At 49.2% G+C, this 22,074-nt stretch overlaps 1 protein-coding gene across 2 annotated transcripts in view; it reads left to right on the top strand.

Moving 5' to 3' along the window:
* The window catches only part of LOC147105952 (aldo-keto reductase family 1 member D1-like), a 316,229-nt gene that overhangs the window by 217,949 nt on the left and 76,206 nt on the right, over positions 1 to 22,074 (top strand). Inside the window, exon 1 of one of the 2 annotated variants that reach the window (XR_015081301.1) lies at positions 460 to 2,525. The exons of the other annotated variant lie outside the window; for it this stretch is intronic. The gene's annotated coding sequence lies outside the window, so the exon portion shown is untranslated. Of the gene's footprint in view, positions 1 to 459; positions 2,526 to 22,074 lie in introns of those variants that run through there. 2 annotated transcript variants of the gene reach the window in all.

Here is a 22,074-nt window from a genome sequence, read left to right as displayed (position 1 = left end):
AAAGGCATAGAGCATCAGTCCATGGAAGGGCTGGAGTTAATACCAAAAGGAATACAGCATCAGTCCATGGAAGGGTTGGAGTTAACACCAAAAGGAATACAGCATCAGTCCATGGAAGGGTTGGAGTTAACACCAAAAGGAATACAGCATCAGTCCATGGAAGGGCTGGAGTTAACACCAAAAGGAATACAGCATCAGTCCATGGAAGGGCTGGAGTTAACACCAAAAGGAATACAGCATCAGTCCATGGAAGGGTTGGAGTTAACACCAAAAGGAATAGAGCATCAGTCCATGGAAGGGCTGGAGTTAACACCAAAAGGAATACAGCATCAGTCCATGGAAGGGTTGGAGTTAACACCAAAAGGAATAGAGCATCAGTCCATGGAAGGGTTGGAGTTAACACCAAAAGGAATAGAGCATCAGTCCAAGGAAGGGTTGGAGTTAACACCAAAAGGAATACAGCATCAGTCCATGGAAGGGTTGGAGTTAACACCAAAAGGAATACAGCATCAGTCCATGGAAGGGTTGGAGTTAACACCAAAAGGAATACAGCATCAGTCCATGGAAGGGTTGGAGTTAACACCAAAAGGAATAGAGCATCAGTCCAAGGAAGGGTTGGCGTTAACACCAAAAGGAATAGAGCATCAGCCTATGGAAGGGTTGGCGTTAACACCAAAAGGAATAGAGCATCAGTCCATGGAAGGGTTGGCGTTAACACCAAAAGGAATAGAGCATCAGTCCATGGAAGGGTTGGCGTTAACACCAAAAGGAATAGAGCATCAGTCCAAGGAAGGGTTGGCGTTAACACCAAAAGGCATAGAGCCTCAGTCCATGGAAGGGTTGGCGTTAATGCTAAAAGGAATAGAGCATCAGTTCAAGGAAGGGTTGGCGTTAATGCTAAAAGGAATAGAGCATCAGTCCATGGAAGGGTTGGCGTTAATGCTAAAAGGAATAGAGCATCAGTCCATGGAAGGGTTGGCGTTAATGCTAAAAGGAATAGAGCATCAGTTCAAGGAAGGGTTGGCGTTAATGCTAAAAGGAATAGAGCATCAGTTCATGGAAGGGTTGGCGTTAATACCAAAAGGAATACAGCATCAGTCCATGGAAGGGTTGGCGTTAATGCTAAAAGGAATAGAGCATCAGTCCATGGAAGGGTTGGCGTTAATACCAAAAGGAATACAGCATCAGTCCATGGAAGGGTTGGCGTTAACACCAAAAGGAATAGAGCCTCAGTCCAAGGAAGGGTTGGCGTTAATGCTAAAAGGAATAGAGCCTCAGTCCATGGAAGGGTTGGCGTTAATACCAAAAGGAATAGAGCATCAGTCCATGGAAGGGTTGGCGTTAATGCTAAAAGGAATAGAGCATCAGTCCATGGAAGGGTTGGCGTTAATACCAAAAGGAATAGAGCATCAGTCCATGGAAGGGTTGGCGTTAACACCAAAAGGAATAGAGCCTCAGTCCAAGGAAGGGTTGGAGTTAATGCTAAAAGGAATAGAGCATCAGTTCAAGGAAGGGTTGGAGTTAACACCAAAAGGAATAGAGCCTCAGTCCATGGAAGGGTTGGCGTTAATGCTAAAAGGAATAGAGCATCAGTCCATGGAAGGGTTGGAGTTAATGCTAAAAGGAATACAGCATCAGTCCATGGAAGAGTTGGATAAAAACCTAACAACAGTGTGTGATTGCAAGTTAAGAGCAGGAGTTGTTCACAAATCAGGAATGAGAAATATCCGGAACCCGAGTCTCCGTATGAACTTTGCAGCTAGCTTTAGTACATGGAGCCCTGACTTCTTTGGCGGTATGCCGAGTAGGGCTGGCAGAAGGTGGTAGAAATATCAACCCTGGATATTTTGTCTTGGTGGAGTCATATTAACACTGACAGATGAGAAACCTAAATACTTGTGGTATTTTGTATCTTAAGTTAATGTAAGGAAATTGTATTTAAATATAATGGGCGCAAAATTCGAATCGGTAGTGCCTGTTGTTTAGTGGCATTTGGGTGCCAAAATGGCATCTGATTGTGGAGCGTATTGTGCCGGACACCATTTGGTAAGGGCGCTAGCACACTCACGGTGAGCATCCGCCGGAAGTATGCAGAGTAGGCAGATCATAACGTCATCTGATTTGACACCAGTGCTGCCATTTTGGAGCTCAACGCTCCAGCTAACGTCCTCCCATAACCTCGCCCAGCTGAACACACTTTCAATAGCAGAAATGACCCCCCACAATTTAAAGGGATCATCAACTACTTACAGGTTTGTAATGATATCAGCAAATAGTGATGTTATTTGCCTGTTCGATTATGATGCCTTAATAGCATGATTGCAGGTATTGATTGCTTGTGCCTGACCAGCAGAGGTCATGTGACCAGACAAGCAGGCTGAGAGTTTTTTAGTTTCACTTTAGCTGCAGCTCAAGCATGGTGTGTCCTGAAAAGCTGTATGAATTCTTGAACAAACCTTAGATTAAAAGTTATTCTCTTTTATATAAATGTCTCATCATTGAACCCACAAGGAAATCAATACAAGGTTAGTTGCTGGTTGATTTCTTTTGGCTGTTGGTATGATTGTACAAGTGTTTGGTGCTTTCTATCATTATTTAAAGTTGCTAAAGTCTACAGGGAGTGGTGTGGCAGGTGCTGAAGGACTTTTCCCTGACTTCAAGGCTTCAGCACAAACCACTTGGAATGAGCATGACTTGGAGAATGAACAGCGGCCGGGCAGAGCAGGACAAGCTGCTGGAAGAGGGAGAGAATGGCTCTCAGCAGGAGGCCAGGTGTTTAGGGAGCAATTCTCCTGCCTGAACCTCAGCGAGGAACAATGTGTGAGATGTCTGTACTGTACTTCAGTAAGGATGTCCTCACTGAGGTCTGCAGCCACAACTGCAACCTCAGAGCAGGGCAAGGGCCACATTGCCAGTAGCTGTGGAGGTGACCATAGCGATGAACGTTTATGTGTTGGGCTCCTTCCAGGCTGGAGCTGGAGATATTTGCAACATCTCGCAGTTTGCCGACCACTGTTGCGAAAGGGAGGTCACTGAGGCTCTCTATTCAAAGAGCGCTGACAACATTTCATTCTCTCTTGTCAGAGAGCAGCAGGCGGAGCGAGCAGGCGGCTTCGCTAGGATTGCAGGCTTCACTGTGGTGCAGGGTGCCATTGACTGCAGGCAAATCACTTTGTGAGTGATGCATGTCAACTCTGCCATGTTCCAAAACTGAAAGGAATTCCACTCCCTCAACATCCAGAATGGGTGTGACCATAGGCAGTGGATCATACAGGTCAATGCCTGGTATCCTGGCAGCAGCCTTGATGCCTTCATTCTGCGGCAATCCATTGTGCCATCTGCATTTGAGGCACCATGGCTCAAGGGTGGTTACTGAGCGACAAGGGCCATCCGCTGACGACATGTCTGATGATTCCGGTGTGCAATTCACACACACGTGTGCAACATGCATACAATGAAAGCCATGCTGCCACAAGAAATGTGATTGAGCAGATCTGAAACAACATGTGCTGAAACAACGCTTTCGCTGCCTGGACCGGTCTGGAAGAGCCTTGCAGTACTTGGCAGAGTGGGTATCAAGATTCGTGGTGATTTGCTGCATTCTGCAAACCTCGCCATCATGAAGGCACATGTGTGTCTTTACCTGACCTAGTGCTCCTACGCAGTGCTACCCCAGTGGCTGCAACATGGCTGGTGAAAGGCTGCTGACTTTCAGTGGAGGAGAATGCAGATGATCTTGGAGAACGACCTCGAGCAGCTCTGAAACTAGAAGGTCTGACTGCAGACTGCAACATCTCGGCATGGGTGGCAGCAGTCTGGGCTGGTTGATAGGCAAGGGCACTGGCAGAGTGGCAGTGGTGGGACAGCGACTGCTGGCATCCTGAGAGAGGGCAGCAGGTTCGTGCTCCACGGAGGCACTGACACTCCCTCGGGGCGGCGCCTCAGCAATCCTAGTAATCTGCTAGAGAACAGATTGTTGGACTGCTGTGACACCCTGCAAGCCCCTTTGCACACTGGAATCCAGAGCCATGATAGCAGCAGTCTGAGCTTCCACTGCAACACTTGGCTGCTGTTTGTGCTGCAAGGGAAGTTGATCAGACGCTGCATCATGGTTGAGTCCATAAGCGTGCTAATAGAGTTGGCTTCCACTTCCATGCTGGAAAGGATGGGCTCCAAGCTCTGCGCAAAGCCCTGTGCCAAGTTGGTGCTGGACTCCTCCAGGATCCATGGCATTGCATGCGGGCTTTCTGGCAGGTTTCCCAATGCACCAAGCATTTCATTGTGCATACCCATTGGCCGCCTTCTGTATCCTTATCTGTGTCCTCTGCTGCAGAACTCGTGTGCGGCCTTGCCCTTTGCCGCACTGGCACCTGCGCTATCCTGGCCCCCTGCCCTGGCTGCAGGCCACTCATACCCGGTGTCTCACCACATGCAGATCCCACCTCTATGCTATCCTCTAAATTATGCGCAAGTGTCAATATCTGAGCTGGTAGCTACAAATGTGAAATCGAGCGATGGTGTGTCTTCATCTTCACTATCTTCCTGCTCTTCCATCACTGCCTGGTCAGGTTGCAGTTCTTGGGTATCTGAAAGGAGAAAGGCACAAGGGTAAGGCTATGGTGAAGAGGAGGGGGGAGAAAGCAAGAGGTGCATGCTTACATCATCTTCAGCTTGTAAATTAGAAGAGATTGTGGGATGAGGGGGAAGTGGGATGTGAGAAGGAGGATTAGGTATGAGGATACCGTCATCTACTATGGTTTCAGTCCCGCTGCTGGCCATGACCTCAGCGATAGCCAACCTAATAATGGCCAGCACGGTCTCGTCTGTGGGGGTTAGGACATGCATGCACGCCTGTCCCCTGCCAGTTAGCTCCTGCTGCCTCCGGTTGTGCGCCACCTTGTCCTGCAAGGGAGAGGGAAGTGTGTCAGTGAGTGTGGTGCAATCTGATTGGGTGATGTAGCTGTCATGGTTGAATAACTGGCAGTGTGTGCAAACTGTGAGATGTGGATATGAAGCTGTGAAGGTTAGGTACGGTGTCCGAATTGATAGAGAATTTTGGTAGTGAGTGATGGAGGTGGTGATTTGAGCAGTGGCTGAGGTCAGTGGTGCAGTCGGTGGGATATGGCATTTGAAGATGTATTCACTGACCTTGACCACTCGTGTGAATTCATTGAACTTCTTGCGACACTGCATCCAGATCCTCGGGGCTTGACTCCTGGCATTGCCCGCCATGGCTATCTGCTTCCACTGCCTTCTGAGTGTGTGTCTGGAGGGCTTCGTGGCCCCCTGTGGATACAGCACATTTCTTCTCCTTTCCACCTCCTCCAGTGCGGCGTCAGAAAAACTTGGAGCCCGCTCTCTCCCATGTTGTGCCATTATTGAGTATTTCCCAGGTCAGAATCAGTTGTAGAATGACTTCCAGCACTTGCTCCAGCCACAATGCACCTTCCCTTTAAGAGGTGCAAGCTAGCTTTAGGTAGTGTAGGGTAGCTTCAATTGGTGCTAGCATCTCACGATTTTGGGCTCCCTGTTTGATGTGTGCAGCCAATCAACAGCGTGGTTAGCGCTGGCTGCATGCTGCAATCATATTAATCAGCAGGCAGCATGAGCTTGGCATGCTGCCTGTATCACATTGAATGGGCGCGGGTTAATCATGCATCACAATCCTCGTGCCCATTTTCGGGGCTATTGAATTTAGCCCCTATGGTTCTAACTTTGCTTAAATTCATGTCTTTTTGATCTATATCTTCAGTTGTAAGCTTCTCTTTGGGGGGCACTGAGTAATGCTGTTTGTTGGATACTGGAATTTTGCCCCATGAACCTGGGTTCTAATCTGGCCCACTGTAGGTGGTGATCAGCTGTAGGTTATACCCTGAAGCCATGAGACATCACGGGGTCCAGTCAATATTGCAGACTCCCAGGACAACATCCAACTGACTATATCACTGTGCCCCCCACCTCTGGTGGGTCTGTCCTGCCAGTGGGATAGGGCATACTCAAGGATGGTGATGAAGGAGTCTGGGATTATGACTGATAGATATGATTCTATGAGTATTGACTAGTCTGTAGGACATCTCTACCAACATGGGTATCAGTCAGGAGGACTTTGCAAGTGTTGTGTCGGTACCTTTCTACCTAGACACAATTTAGGACTCCGAACCCAGAGATTCAAACATGAAGTGCTTTATTGGAAGGAAAGGAAGTTCTGGCAAGTTCCGAACAAAGAGAGCTAAACTTAACAGAGAACACCCAACCATTTATCTCCTGTGACAGCGCCACCACAGGTGGGAGGAGAACACACAATAGAACACACAATACATAACATTTCCTCCCCTCTTAAATGAAAGGTCTACATTATTCCTCAACAGGTAAGTTACTTTCAATGCACTCAACGAACCTAGGGTAGAGGTAGACTGCCTCAAACCCTGACTTTACCCTGGGGTTTATTCTGCCCCAGTCTTGTGGGTAAGTCACGAAGCCTACAGATCCAAGCGTCTTGGAGGCCGCCGCTCTCTGACAGGATGCCGGCGGTCATCGCTGGCTTCCACAGCAGTAGGCATTGACACAGGCCTGGATGGAGAAGGTGCCTGTGTCAGTCGAAAGTCAGGAGTTTGCACAGGTGGAACAGTCTCTTTGACTTCCTGTGTTGGAGAAGAGCATTGTGGCAAAGGATGCTGGTTTGCGGTATCATCCGGAAACAGTTCAGGCCAACCAGCCGTTGGAGCCTCTGTGGCTGTCTCTGCTCCTAGCAACAGTTGATCTGTGTGTCTTCGCCAGACGACGTCCTCAGCAGTCTCAACCGTGTAAGACACAGGGCCCGTCTGCGCAATCACCGTAGCAGGAACCCATTTCGGTCCAGTGTTGTAGTTTCGAGCTAGGACGTGCTCTCCCGGATGAAACCGTCTCTCCTTGGCTCTTTTCTCTCTCTTTTCAACTTGAGCTTGTTGTTGACAATGGACAACCTGTTCTGCCCTTGGAGGTTTGAGTAAGTCAAAACTTGTCTGCAACTGCCTCTTCATCATGAGCGAAGCGGGGGAAGTTTTGGTTGTGGCATGCGGCTCGTTCCTGTAGGACAACAGGAAGCTGTTCAGACGTTGGTGGATTGAGCCCTGATCTTGCGATGCCTTCAAGGCGTGCTTCAAAGTTTGCACAAACCTTTCTGCCTGGCCGTTAGTAGAGGGATGATAGGGCGCAGACCTGATGTGTTGGACACCATTCACATGCAGAAAGGTTGCAAACTCCTGTGATACAAAATGTGGACCGTTGTCACTTACAAGTTGTTCCGGTGAGCCATAACGGCTGAACATCTCACCAAGTTTCTCAATTGTTTTCTCTGCCGTGGTAGACCTCATCACAGCGACCTCCGGCCACTTGCTACGAGCGTCCATAACCACCATAAACATCTTCTCTTCGAAAGGACCGGCGAAGTCCACATGTACTCGCTGCCACACTTCTGCAGGCCAATCCCAGGGGTGTAGGGTTGCCAGCTGTGGAACATTCCAGACCCTTTGACATGGGGAACATGTTTTGGCTTTCTCCTCAATATTCCCATCGAGACCTGGCCACCAGAAGTAGCTTCTTGCCATTTCCTTCATCCGAACCATCCCACTGTGGCCTGTATGAAGTTGTTGCAGTATAGGTTCCCTCAGAGGTGGCGGAATGATGACACGGCGTCCCCAAAGAAGACAACATGCCTGGATGGAGAGCTCATTTCTTTTTGAAACGTAAGGTTTCAAACTAGGAGAATCTCCTATAGCTCTCCCTCGAATGACATCGTCCATTACCTCAGACAGGACTGGATCGTTGCGGGTGTACCTTTGCATCTGAACTGCAGTGACAGGTGCTCCCTCCACTTGTCTAAAGTAGAAGATGTCTATCTGACGAGGCTCTGGGGGAGTAACAGGCAAGGGTAGCCTCGAGAGACCGTCTGCGTTGCCGTGCAAGTCTGATTTGCGATATTTGATGTCGTATGTGTGTCCTGACAACAGTAAAGCCCACCTTTGCATCCTGCTTGCAGCAAGAGACGGAATTCCGGTGTGGGGCCCGAAGATTGAAGTCAATGGACGGTGGTCCGTCAGGAGTATGAACCTTCTCCCAAACAGGTACTGATGAAATTTTCGAATTCCAAAAACGATTCCCAAGGCCTCGCGCTCGATCTGCGCATAGTTACTCTCGGCCTTGTTCAAGGTGCGTGATGCGAAGGCGATAGGTTTCTCTTCACCCGAAGGCATGATGTGGGATATGACTGCTCCCACACCATATGGTGATGCACCACATGCTAGCTGCACGGGTAGCTTTGGGTCGAAGTGTGTCAGGACCTCCGATTTCAGCAATGCGTTCTTTGCTTGGGCGAAAGCTTCGTTGCACAGTTCAGTCCATTTCCATATTTTGCCTTGACATAGCAACTGATGTAACGGCTTCAGCAATGTTGCTAAGTCTGGAATAAACTTCCCATAGTAGTTAAATAGCCCCAGAAATGAACGTAACTGGCTCACATTCTGGGGTGCTGGGGCCTCCACGATCGCCTTGACCTTTGACGGCGCCTTATGCAGGCCAGTAGCGTCAATCACATGCCCCAGGTACTCACCTGAAGACTGAAAGAGTTCGTAAAGGCAAATGTGAATTCTGAGTCCGTACTCTTTCAGTCGTTGTTGTGTCGCATCCAAGTTCAGGAGATGATCCTCATTTGTCCCAGTGACAAGGATGTCATCCAGGTAGCACTGGACTCCTGGCAGTCCACTCAAAATCTGATCCATTGCCCTTTGGAATAGAGCAGGGGCCGACGTAATTCCAAACGGAAGGCGGCAGTACCTGTATAGCCCCTTGTGTGTCACAATTGTCAGCAGCTCCTTTGATTTGTCATCAACATGCATTTGTAGATAAGCCTGGCATAAGTCTATTTTGCTGAACTTTTGCCCTCCGGCCAGGCCCATAAAAAGATCATCAATGAGGGGAAGAGGGTACTGTTCCACAGACAGCACCGGGTTAATAGTCACTTTAAAATCCCCACAGATTCGAACAGATCCATCCTTTTTCAGGACAGGAACAATGGGTGTGGCCCAATTGCTCACGCTCACAGGCTCCAGGACTCCATTCTCGACTAAGGCCTCCAAGTTAGCCTCAACTTTTGGCCTAATTGCATAGGGTACAGGTCGGGCTTTGTGAAACTTCGGCTTGCTGTCAGGTTTAATATCCAGTCTCACGCTGATCTTTTTCATGCTCCCAAGTTCCCCATTGAAGAGTTCTGCATGTTTGTTTAACACTGCAGTCAGACCTGACTCCCCTTTTGACATCATGCGGACTGCAGGCCAGTCCAGCGTGATTTTCTCTAGCCACGCACGTCCCAGTAGCGATGGGTAATTTCCCTTTACCACATATAGTGGCAGTTTTGCAGTCTGTCCATTCAATTTAACTGTCGCCTCAATGACGCCTCTCATGGCCACAGGTTCGCCGGTATACGTCTTTAGCACAATGTTTGTTGGCTGAAGGGTAAGATGCTTTAGCATTTTGTTGTAGACAGTGTCTGAAGCAAGGGACACAGCCGCGCCTGTGTCCACCTCCATCCGCACTGATTGTCCCTCCACCAGTGGTGACACCCAGTAGCCATTTAAATCACCTGCAACCGTCAGTATGTGCACCTCTTCCTCCTCAGAGGTGTCGCTCCCCTCTGTTTTGCTTGTTCCATCATACTGCACTGAATGAACACTCTTTTTCCTCTCTTGTCCAAATACTGACATTTTGCTTCCATGCTTCCCAGCTCTGTCTGTTCTTTTTTTTACCTCTACAGGCACGTTCAATGTGACCCTTTTTGCCACAATTTCGGCATTCCAGCTCCATACACCAGCAGTCATTAGCGTGATGGCCCGTTTTCCCACAACGGTAACATGTGCCGTTCCGCGCACCTTTAGGCTCAGACGACACCTTGTGAACTCTCCCTGTTGAACTCAACTGGTGAGCCTCCTTTTCCGCCATCTCCATGGAGACACTAACTTCAATGGCCTTTTCAAGAGTAAGGTTGTCCTTAGTAAGAAGGCGCTTCTGTGTGGCTGCATTTTGCAGACCACACACAAGTCTGTCTCTAATGGTGTCATTCAGCACCTCCTTGAACTGGCAGTGTTCCGACAACCTTTTTAAAGCAGCAATAAACATCGTCACTGATTCCCCCTCCTCTTGATTCCGTTTATGAAATCTAAATCTCAGCAATAACCAGAGGTTTTGGTGAAAAATGTGCTCCAAGAATTTCCACTAGTTACTTATATGTTTTAGTTCCTGGCTTATCTGGTTGCATGAGGCTACGAAGTAAATTGAATGTCTTCGGCCCGATTACACTCAAAGGTAGGCATGACCTTTTCATTTGCCACCGCATTCGCCAATACAAAATAGTCAAAACGTTCTGTATAAGCGCTCCATTGCTCCACATTTTCATCAAAATCACCGATGTTTCCTAATATAGTAGCCATCTCACGTTTCAAATTAAATTTTCTGTTTACTCACTGCACCCGTAACGTACGCAGATTCGTCCGCTCCTCATTGCCACTTGTGTCGGTACCTTTCTACCTAGACACAATTTAGGACTCAGAACTCAGAGATTCAAACATGAAGTGCTTTTTTGGAAGGAAAGGAAGTTCTGGCAAGTTCCGAACAAAGAGAGCTAAACTTAACAGAGAACACCCAACCATTTATCTCCTGTGACAGCGCCACCACAGGTGGGAGGAGAACACACAATAGAACACACAATACATAACAGCAAGCTCAACTGGGCTGCGATTGCTTGAGACTTATCTTAATGTGGTGCCTGGGCAATAATTATTAATTTTATCCTGAATTATGGCCTCTGGAAGCTCACTCACTATCAGTGTTGGGCTGGCTGGTATATCATTACCTGGTTTATCTCTGTTCTGGAACAGAGGTGTTATCTTGACAATCCTCCAGTGTGCTGGCACAGCTGTGGTAGGATGTTCTTCTATGTTACTCCTCAAAATAATAGAGTTGACAGCATTACAGGTGGATAGTCACAGATTTATTAAGCATACAATAATAACTATTATTGACAATTAAATATACACTTAACAACAACACTTAAGTTTTTAACCCAGGAAATCCACGCACTAACAGCAAAATGGTCGGCTTGTCAGGCCTCATCGAATTCTGAGGTCTCTCTTCCTACAAAGACTGTTTCATATAGTTTTTCCCAATCCTGTTATGTTTTAGTATTATCTATTGTTCCTTTCATGTCTTTCATGTACCCTGTCAATGACTTGCGCGTCCTGATTGATCTGTCAATCAAATCCTTAGAGCATAAGAAATAGGAGTCGGCCATTCGGCCCCTCGAGCCTGCTCCGCCATTCAATAAGATCATGGCTGATCTTCGACCTCAACTCCACTTTCCTGCCTGATCTCCATATCCCTTGATTCCCTGAGAGTCTGTGATAAATCCATTAAGTGGAACAAGGACTCAAGAGGCGATATCTTAGAATTAACACGAGTACTTTATTAACAACTGGGAAACACGTTTACAGACAGCCTGCATCAGCATCCTGGCATTCCACCTTGTGCTGACCTATACAGGAAGCAAACCTCTGACCTTAACAGGAAGCAAACCTCTGACCTTAGTAGCAGCATTGGCTACAGCACCACCTGGTGGATAACCTTAATCATAACATCCCAGATTACTATAGAGTCCAAAAATCTATCGGTCTCAGCCTTGAATATACTCAACGACTGAGCATCCACAGCCCTCTGGGGCAGAGAATTCCAAAGATTCACAACTCTGAGTGAAGAAATTCCTCCTCATCTCAGTCCTAAATGGCCGACCCCTTATCCTGAGACTATGCCCCCTTGTTCTAGACTCTCCCAGCCAGGGGAAACAACCTCTCAGCATCTACCCTTTCAAGCCCTCTCAGAATATTATGGCCTAGAAATTCCTGTTGTAGCGCCGGCTGTTAAGGTCGGTTTTGTTGAAAAAATGGCGTCCGTCTTGCTTCCGCACGTTTCCGGCGTGGGACAGGGCGGCCGTCATTTTGGTGAAGGCAATAGTACTGCCATTGCCAGTGCTGGCCTCTCAAATTTAAATGAGCAGATTGTGACATCAATCAGCATGTAATGTCTGATTTGACGGCACGACTGCTATTTTGGACGTCGCCGCATGCCATAACGCCCTGTCGTTAGGACACAAGTAAAAACGTGCATGTAGCAGCCCTGCAGAGACACTGTCAGTGCTTCTTAAAGGGACAACAACAACTTGTATTGATATAGTGCCTTTAACGTAGTAAAACATCCCAAGGCGCTTCACATGAGTATTAAAAGGCATAAAAAATTGACACTGAGCCACATAAGGAAAAATTAGGGCAGGTGACAAAAAAGCTTGGTCAAAGAGATGGGTTTTAAGGAGCCTCTTAAAGGAGGAAAGAGAGCTAGCTAGGTGGAGAGGTTTAGGCAGGGAATTCCAGAGCTCAGGGCCCAGGCAACAGAAGGCACGGCCACCCATGGTGGAGCGATTATAATCAGGGATGCTCAAGAGGGCAGAATTAGAGGAGCGCAGATATCTCTGGGTGGGGGGGGGTGGCTGTGGAGCTGAAGAAGATTACAGAGATAGGGAGGGGCGAGGCCATGGAGGGATGTGAAAAGAAGGATGAGAATTGTGAAATCGAGGTGTTGCTTGACCGGGAGCCAATGTAGGTCAGTGAGCACAGGGGTGATGTGTGAACGGGACTTGGTGCGAGTTAGGACACGGGCAGCTGAGTTTTGGATGTGTAGGATAGGGTGTACCTGTAGGATTTAGTAAACATTATTAAGATTCTATAACCATTTTTACATAACTATAATATTTAAAATTATATGCTAAAAGCCTGTATAAAATGACAAATGGCTAAGAGCAATGCAGGATGGGATTATGCCAACCGACTAAAAACCTCTGTTTAAAATTACTGAAGTTATGGAATGTTGTGCTAAGTTTATGGAGATGAGGAATTCAGCAATATTATGCTTAAAGAGATAAAAACTAGAGAGAGAGTTATGAGTTGGAGACATCCTTCATTGGTACAGCTACAGGATGGACAGACTGTTTAGAAAACATTTTAGAAATGTTCTGTGAAAAGTGAACATCTAAGATAAGGGTACTTTGTTACGCGTAGAAAAAAACCTAGTGGGGTCAACAAGGTCATAAGATGGGTAACGAGGGAAGCAGGACTTTTACCAGGTGTCAGAGGGTTAATTCCTGCCACATAAGCAAAACGAGAGGAAAAAGGGTATAAAGATACAGGTTTTGAACATCGAAAGTGTGCACCGTGTAACCAGAGATTGATAGGAGCTTCAGTCAACAGAACACTGCAAAAGCCCAAGGAAGCGAGCTTCGGCCAACAGAACACAGCAAGATACATCAGGAGACCGCGCCCCAGTCACTCGGAAGGAACGCCGGGGTTCGAATGAACAGACTGTGACTATCTTCTTGTTAATTATTACTTGTTTGTACTGGATGTTTAATGCTTAATAAACCTGTTTTACTGATACACAATATACCTGGACCCAGAGTGGTTTGTGTAGTCACAGACTGTTTTACTGATACACAATATACCTGGACCCAGAGTGGTTTGTGTAGACATGGACTGTTTTATTATACACAATATACCTGGACCCAGAGTGGTTTGTGTGGTCACGGACTGTTTTACTGATACACAATATACCTGGACCCAGAGTGGTTTGTGTAGTCACGGACTGTTTTACTGATACACAATATACCTGGACCCAGTGTGGTTTGTGTAGTCATGGACTGTTTTACTGATGCACAATATACCTGGACCCAGAGTGGTTTGTGTAGTCATGGACTGTTTTACTGATACACAATATACCTGGACCCAGTGTGGTTTGTGTAGTCATGGACTGTTTTACTGATGCACAATATACCTGGACCCAGAGTGGTTTGTGTAGTCACGGACTGTTTTACTGATACACAATATACCTGGACCCAGAGTGGTTTGTGTAGTCATTGTGGTAAACCACTGTTGTTAGTATTGTTGTACTTGTCTGTGCATGCCTCAGCTGACTCCGCCCCTGGCTCCACCCTCATGGCTGGGTATAAAGGTCGCTGCTCAGAAGCCTCCGGCCCTTTTGGATACCAGGCAACCCCAAGAGGCATGCTCTGTTCTTTGGTAATAAAAGCCTGTTTATTACTTACTCAATCTCCAGTCTTTTGTAGCAATTGATAGTGCATCAATTTTATTACCAAAGTTAAATGTTGGCTGCGGATGCTGATCAACCGATGGCGCAAAACGCTGAGCAGCAGGCGCTGCTGCGAGCCCTCAGACCAACATGCCTGGACCTAGACCCCCAAGAAGCGGGTTCGTCGACTAAATTCGCACAATGGCTGCGTTGCTTTGAGGCGTATCTGGAAGCCTCGACCGTGACTCTTGATGAAAATAAACTGAAAATCCTGGCCTCGAAGGTGAGCCACCAAGTCTATACTTTAATCCAAGATGCGACGACCTACGCGGCGGCTATCGACCTACTGAAAGGGCAGTATGCACGCCCGGTTAACACGGTCTATGCCAGGCACCTTTTAAGATCTCGCAGACAGCAGCCCGGGGAATCGGTGGAAGCCTTCCTACGGGCACTGCGGGTACTCGGACGCGGCTGCGACTGCAAGGAAGTATCGGCCGTGGCACATGCGGAGGGACTGATACGAGACGCTTTCGTTGCGGGTCTAAGGTCCGACTACTCCCGGCAGAGGCTGCTGGAGAAGGGTGAAATAGACCTGACAAAGGCAGTGTCCCTCGCGCTCTCGCTCGACGCGGCCCACAGAAATATGGACGCTTTCTCCCCTCATCGCCCCGCGCCGTGGACGCCGCAATCTTGGGCCATGGGACCGCCACCTCCAACTGCTGCAGCGATGTCCAAGGCACAAAAATGCTATTTTTGTGGCCAAGCTAAACACCCTAGAGCACGCTGCCCCGCGAAGAATGCTACCTGCTCCGGCTGCGGGAAGAAAGGTCACTACGTTAGCGCCTGCAAAGGGAAGACCGCTAACGCCAGCAGCGCTGCGTGCGAACCGTGGGCGCAGCCATCTTGTCCGCCATCTTGGGCTCCCCCAGCCGCGTGGGGACCGTGGGCGCCGCCATTTTGTCCGCCATCTTGGACGCCTCTGACTTTGGTTACGGGGGACCCGGACTCCACCACCGCCTCATCGGACGACCGCATCGACACGCTTGAACATACGCTGGCTTCCGTGACGCTGGATCAATCTCTCCCGCATCAACTGTCCAGGTCCATGATGGACATTACGGTAAACGGCTGCGCCACTACCTGCCTTTTTGACAGCGGGAGCACGGAGAGTTTTATACACCCCGACACGGTGCGCAGTTACTCTCTCCCGGTCCTGCCGACGCGTCATCGCATCTCTATGGCTTCCAAAGCCCAGTCAGCGGACGTCGGTGGCTACTGTATGGTGACTCTTTCAGTGCGGGGTACTGAATACAAAAATTTTAAACTTCTGGTCCTGCCCCATCTCTGCGCTGCCGTCCTACTGGGGTTGGATTTTCAGTGCCACCTTAAGAGTGTCACTTTAGCGTATGGTGGACCCCTCCCCCCTCTCACAGTCTGCAGCCAGCAGTTTTTAAATCGCCCGCCGCGCGCCATTTGCAGCCTCTCCACCCTTAAAGTCTCCCCCCCCCTCCTTGTTCGCTAACCTCACCCGCGACTGTAAGCCCATCGCTACCAAAAGTAGGCGTTACAGTGCCGGGGATAGGGGTTTCATTAAATCCGAGGTAGCGAGACTCCTGAAGGAAGGGATTATCGAGAGCAGCAATAGCCCATGGCGAGCACAAGTGGTGGTGGTGAAGGCTGGCGGCAAACAGCGCCTAGTTATTGACTACAGCCAGACGATCAACCGCTACACCCAGCTGGATGCATATCCACTCCCCCGCATATCTGACATGGTCAATCAGATAGCACAATACCGGGTGTTCTCGACGATTGATCTGAAGTCGGCATACCACCAGCTCCCCATCAGGGCTGAGGACCGCCAGTACACAGCTTTTGAAGCTGACGGTCGGCTCTATCACTTTCTCAGAGTTCCCTTCGGCGTCACCAACGGAGTTTCTGTCTTCCAACGGGAGATGGACCGGATGGTTGACCAGAACGCGCTCCAGGCCACTTTCCCATATCTAGACAACGTCACCATCTGCGGCCACGACCAGCAGGACCACGACGTTAATCTAGAGAAATTCCTCCGGACGGCCCAGCGGCTGAATCTCACATACAACAAAGACAAATGTATGTTTCGTACTACGCGCCTTGCTATTCTTGGCTGCGTAGTGGAGAACGGAGTCATCGGCCCAGACCCCGATAGAATGCGCCCCCTTATGGAGCTCCCCCTCCCCCACTGCCAGAAAGCACTGAAGAGATGCCTGGGGTTTTTCTCTTACTATGCGCAGTGGGTGCCCAACTATGCGGATAAAGCCCGACCCCTCATCAAGTCCGCCTCCTTCCCCCTGACAGCAGAGGCCTGTGCAGCCTTCACTCTCATAAAAGGAGACATTGCGAAGGCCACAATGCACGCTGTGGATGAGTCCCTTCCTTTTCAAGTGGAGAGCGACGCATCCGACTTTGCCCTAGCTGCAACCCTTAACCAGGCGGGGAGACCCGTGGCCTTTTTCTCAAGGACCCTCCAGGGCCCCGAGATTCGACACTCCTCTGTCGAAAAGGAGGCCCAGGCCATTGTGGAAGCCGTGCGACATTGGCGGCATTACCTGGCCGGAAAACGATTTACCCTGCTCACTGACCGTTCAGTGGCTTTTATGTTTCATAATAAGCAGCGGGGCAAAATCAAGAATGACAAGATCTTAAGGTGGAGAATCGAACTCTCCACCTACAATTACGATATCTTGTACCGGCCCGGGAAACTCAATGAGCCCCCAGATGCCCTATCACGTGGTACGTGCGCCAACGCGCAGGTTGATAGGCTACAGACCCTCTACAATGACCTCTGCCACCCGGGGGTCACCAGGTTCTTCCATTTTATCAAATCCCGTAACCTGCCCTACTCCATCGAGGAGGTCAGGACCATGACCAGGAACTGCCAGATCTGTGCCGAGTGCAAGCCGCATTTTTATAGGCCAGACAGAGCGAGCCTGATCAAAGCCACGCGCCCCTTCGAGCGGCTGAGCATCGATTTTAAAGGGCCCCTCCCCTCCTCTGACCGCAATGTGTACTTCCTCAATATAATTGATGAGTACTCCCGTTTCCCGTTTGCCATCCCTTGCTCGGACATGACCAGTACCACGGTCATTAAATGTCTGAATGACCTCTTCGCCTTGTTCGGTTTCCCTAGCTATATCCATAGCGACAGGGGCTCATCTTTTATGAGCGACGAACTTCGGCAGTACCTGCTCGCGAGAGGCATTGCTACAAGCAGGACCACCAGCTACAACCCCCGGGGTAACGGCCAGGTGGAAAGGGAGAATGCGACAGTCTGGAAGGCAGTCCTTTTAAACTTAAAATCTAAGGGCCTTCCGACCTCCCGCTGGCAGGAGGTCCTCCCTGCGGCGCTCCATTCCATTCGGTCGCTGCTCTGTACACCCACCAATGCCACTCCTCACGAGAGAATGTTCTCCTTCCCCAGGAAGTCCACGTCGGGGATTTCGCTACCAACATGGCTGACTTCTCCAGGTCCGGTCCTACTGCGGAAGCACGTGAGGACCCATAAGGCGGACCCCCTGGTCGAGAGGGTGAGCCTCCTCCACGCTAACCCGCAGTATGCTTACGTGGTGTACCCGGACGGGCGGGAGGACACAGTCTCCATTCGAGACCTCGCACCTGCAGGTGCTCCTGAAACACCCTCTTCGCCACCCACCGCTACTCCTGCCTACCCCCAGGACACAGTCCCCGCATGAGACCTCGCACCTTCGGGTGCCTCTGAGAGACCACCATCGCTACCTCCCATTACCCATGCTCTGACCCCTGTAGACGGCATGCAGCAGCCCCAGGGTCCGCCACCTGCTACACCTCCTCTGAACGAGACACCGGGTTCACCGTTGGATGCTGCACCATCACCGCCGCTGCTGCGACGCTCAGGACGGCTTACAAGGCCTCCTGATAGACTTCAGTACACGAATTTTTAGTGCACTTCACCCCGCCGGACTCAATTCTAAACAAGGGGTGAATGTGGTAAACCACTGTTGTTAGTATTGTTGTACTTGTCTGTGCATGCCTCAGCTGACTCCGCCCCTGGCTCCACCCTCATGGCTGGGTATAAAGGTCGCTGCTCAGAAGCCTCCGGCCCTTTTGGATACCAGGCAACCCCAAGAGGCATGCTCTGTTCTTTGGTAATAAAAGCCTGTTTATTACTTACTCAATCTCCAGTCTTTTGTAGCAATTGATAGTGCATCAGTCATGGACTGTTTTACTGATACACAATATACCTGGACCCAGAGTGGTTTGTGTAGTCTCGGACACATTATTATAAGAGCTTTTGAAAGCGACAGATGACCTCAAGTTTACGTAGGGTGGAATGTGGGAGGCCAGCCAGGAGTGCGTTGGAATAGTCAAGTCTAGAGGTAACAGAGGCATGGATGATGGTTTCAGCAGCAGATGAGCTGAGGCGGGGCGGAGACGGGCGATGTTGCGGAGGTGGAAATAGGCGGTCTTTGTTAGGCTGCGGATATGTGGTCGGAAGCTCATTCCAGGGTCAAATATGACACCAAGGGTGCGAACAGTGTGGTTCAGCCTCAGACAGATGTTAGGGAGAGGGATGGAGTCAGTGGCTCGGGAACGGAGTTTGTGGCGGGGAACGAAAACAATGGCTTCAGTCTTCCCAATATTTAATTGGAGAAAATTTCTGCTCATCCAGAACTGGATGTCGGACAAGCAGTCTGACAATTTAGAGACAGTGGAGGGATCGATAGAAGTGGTGGTGAGGAAGAGCTGGGTGTCATCAGTGTACATGTGGAAACTGACGCTGTTTTCGGCAACATGTAGATGAGAATTAGAAGGGGCCAAGGATAGATTCTTGGGGGACCCCAGAGGTAATGATGCGGGAGCGGGAAGAGAAACCATTGCAGGTGATTCTCTGGCTACGATTAGATAGATAAGAATGGAACCAGGCGAGTACAGTCCCACCCAGCCGGACAACAGTGGAGAGGCGTTGGAGAAGGATGGAGTGGAAAATCATGACAAAGGCGGCAGACAAGTCAAGAAGGACGAGGAGGGATAGTTTACCTTTGTCACAGTCACAAAGGATGTCATTTGTGACTTTGATGAGAGCCGTTTCGGTACTGTGGCGGGGCGGAAACCTGATTGGAGGGATTCAAACATGGAGTTGCGGGAAAGATGGGCACGGATTTGGGAGGCGACAACATGTTCAAGGACTTTGAAGAGGAAAGGGAGGTTGGAGATGGGGTGGTAGTTTGCAAGGATGGTAGGGTCAAGGGTTGGTTTTTTGAGGAGAGGGGTGATGACGGCAGATTTGAGGGAGAGGGGGACAGTACTTGAGGAGATAGAACTGTTAACAATGTCAGCTAACATGGGAGCCAGAAAAGGAAGCTGGGTGGTCAGCAGTTTAGTGGGAATAAGGTCGAGGGAGCAGGAAATGGGTCTCATGGACCAGATGAGCTTGGAGAAGTCATATGGGGTGATCGGAGAGAAACTGGAGAAAGATGTGAGTTCAGGGCTAGGGCAGGTGTGTACCTTAGAGGACACACATATGTTTCAGTTAAGTTTGCATTTTGGCTTTTGGACATTTAAAAAATATTTTATTGAAGTAGTGGCTTGGCGCAAAACATTTTAAAAAGTTGTTAAAGTTTGCAGAGAGTGCTGCTGGATGCTTGCAAGGCTTCAAATGGCAAAGGAAGGCCTCTGAGAAGACAAAACATGCTGGAAATACTCAGCAGGTTAGGCGGCATATGTGGAGAGAGAAACAGAGTTAACGTTTCAGGTCAAGATGCTGCCTGACCTGCTGAGTGTTTCCAGAATTTTCTGCTTCTATTTCAGATTTCCAGCATCTGCAGTATCTTGCCTCTGAGAAGACCACTTCTTCACAGTTCTGGGGGGCACTTGGAGATGAAGCACAGGCAGCAAAGGGGACAAGCTGCTCGCAGAGGGAAGAGGAAGAAGCAGAAGAGGAGAATGCAGAAGGAAGGATGCAACCCAGACAGTCCCTTTCCGGCTGGGATATCCGGATGGAATCATCTGCCTGCAGTACCAGTGACTACAACCCCAATTCCCCTTTCAACATTTGTCCAACACCTTACCTTCCCTCTGTTACTGACCATCACAGTGTCCACTTGGCCACAATGCTGAAATAAAAGCCAGCACAAAGCAAACTTTCCAATCCAACTTTATACATCTATCCATCCCATATGACATCAAGAAATCAACTAATCACCCTTGTGCTTTCCCTTAGTGACTCTTGTGTGTGCCTTTGCCTACCCTACTGATGTCACGCAGTGCTGCCCCAGTGGTTGCAGCATGGTTGGTGGAAGGCTGCTGACTTTCAGTAGGGTCACGCCAGATGGCCTTGTAGGACAGCCTCGAGGAGCTGATGGCTGGGAGTGTGAAATCGGGTGCAGTGTTTCTTCTTCTTTCTATCACCTTTCTTAATTCTTCTTTCTTATTTCTTTCTTCTTCATCATCACTCTCCTCTCCCTTCTCTTGTTCCACCATTGGCTGGGCAGGCTGCATTTCTTGGATATGTGAAATGAAGGCACAAGGGTAGTGTGTTGAGGGGAAGATGGGAAAGCAAGAGGTGCATGCTTACACCATGCACAGCTTGTACATCAGAAGAGATTTTGGGATGAGGGGGAAGTGGGATGTGTAGTGTATGTAACCTGTACTACCTTAAGAGGATACCTTAAGGTGATGGACTACTTTTTGATGGCTCCTGTACATTGTAGTACCGGTGGTGACCACACCGGTATATAAACCCTGCGGAGCAAAGTGTACCTCAGTTCCACCCTGACCCTCAATCACTAAAGACCTGTTCACTTACTTCTGCAGTCTGTGTCCTGTTATTCAGTATAACTGCATTTGTAACCACAGACTCAACAGTGGCGACGAGTCTGATCTTACCTAGCGGCAGTTTTGCATCCAAGGAAGCTTCGTCCTCAGAAACAGGCGTCGAAAAAGGGCATCCGCCCTCAACATCCTGCTGAGCACTGCATCACACGGGAGGCCAGCGGGAACGCGGGTTGGTTTTCTGGCCACGAAGTCTAACATCAGTAATCATCCCTTCTACGACAGCGGCGGGTAAGCCCGATCGAGCGGCACGGGGGGGAAGTCGGCCGAGTTGTCAGTGGGAGAAGGGGAGGGAAAACGACGAAAAGGGCGGAGAACACGACCGCAGCCGGTGTCAGGGGCCGGACTGCAATCGGGGCAGAGACGCGCAGCAGCCAGAAAAGCGTTTATGGCCACAAGGACCGCGGGAGCGGCGGGGCAACAAGAGCAGCAGCGCAAGGAAAATAAAGGACTGCTGGGAGGCATGGACGGCAACAGCGTGGGAATCGCCATCTTGAGTCAGCGGGGGAAGAAGACAAGCGCGGGAAAAGCCGCCATCTTAAATAAAATTTAAAAAGTTATCATATTAAATAATGTCCGAAGGGAAAGGAGAAACTCAGCAAGGATGCCAAAAACGGGTAACATCACTGCTTTTGATAACGATGTGGAAGATTGGGCCACTTATGTGGAACGCATCGAAGTTTACTGTACAACGAATGAGGTACCGGATGATAAGAAAGCACTAACCCTATTAAACTCGATGGGTGTGAAGATGTATGGGTTATTAAGGAACCTTGTAACCCCAGACAAACCGGTAGGGAAGAGTTTTGCGGATATTGTTACTATCCTGCAAGAGCATTTAAACCCCACGCCGCTGCTGATAGCGGAACGATTTAAATTCTACAAAAGAATTCAACTTAAAGAAGAAAGCAACGCTGAATTCCTAACAGAACTGCGCAAGTTATCAAAGTACTGCCAGTTCGGAACAGGACTAGCAGATGCACTGAGATAAATTTCTGTGTGGGCTCCTAAGGGAAGGAACCCAGAAGCGACTGCTAGAGGAAAAGGATCTTACGCTGGACAAAGCTTTCA

Source organism: Somniosus microcephalus, chromosome 16, assembly GCF_052327205.1.
Source record: "Somniosus microcephalus isolate GS21.2 chromosome 16, FLI_Smic_1.0, whole genome shotgun sequence".
Lineage (NCBI taxonomy): Eukaryota > Metazoa > Chordata > Chondrichthyes > Squaliformes > Somniosidae > Somniosus > Somniosus microcephalus.
The sequence above is the reverse complement of the archived record's forward strand: the minus strand, read 5'-3'. Positions and strand labels throughout refer to the sequence as shown.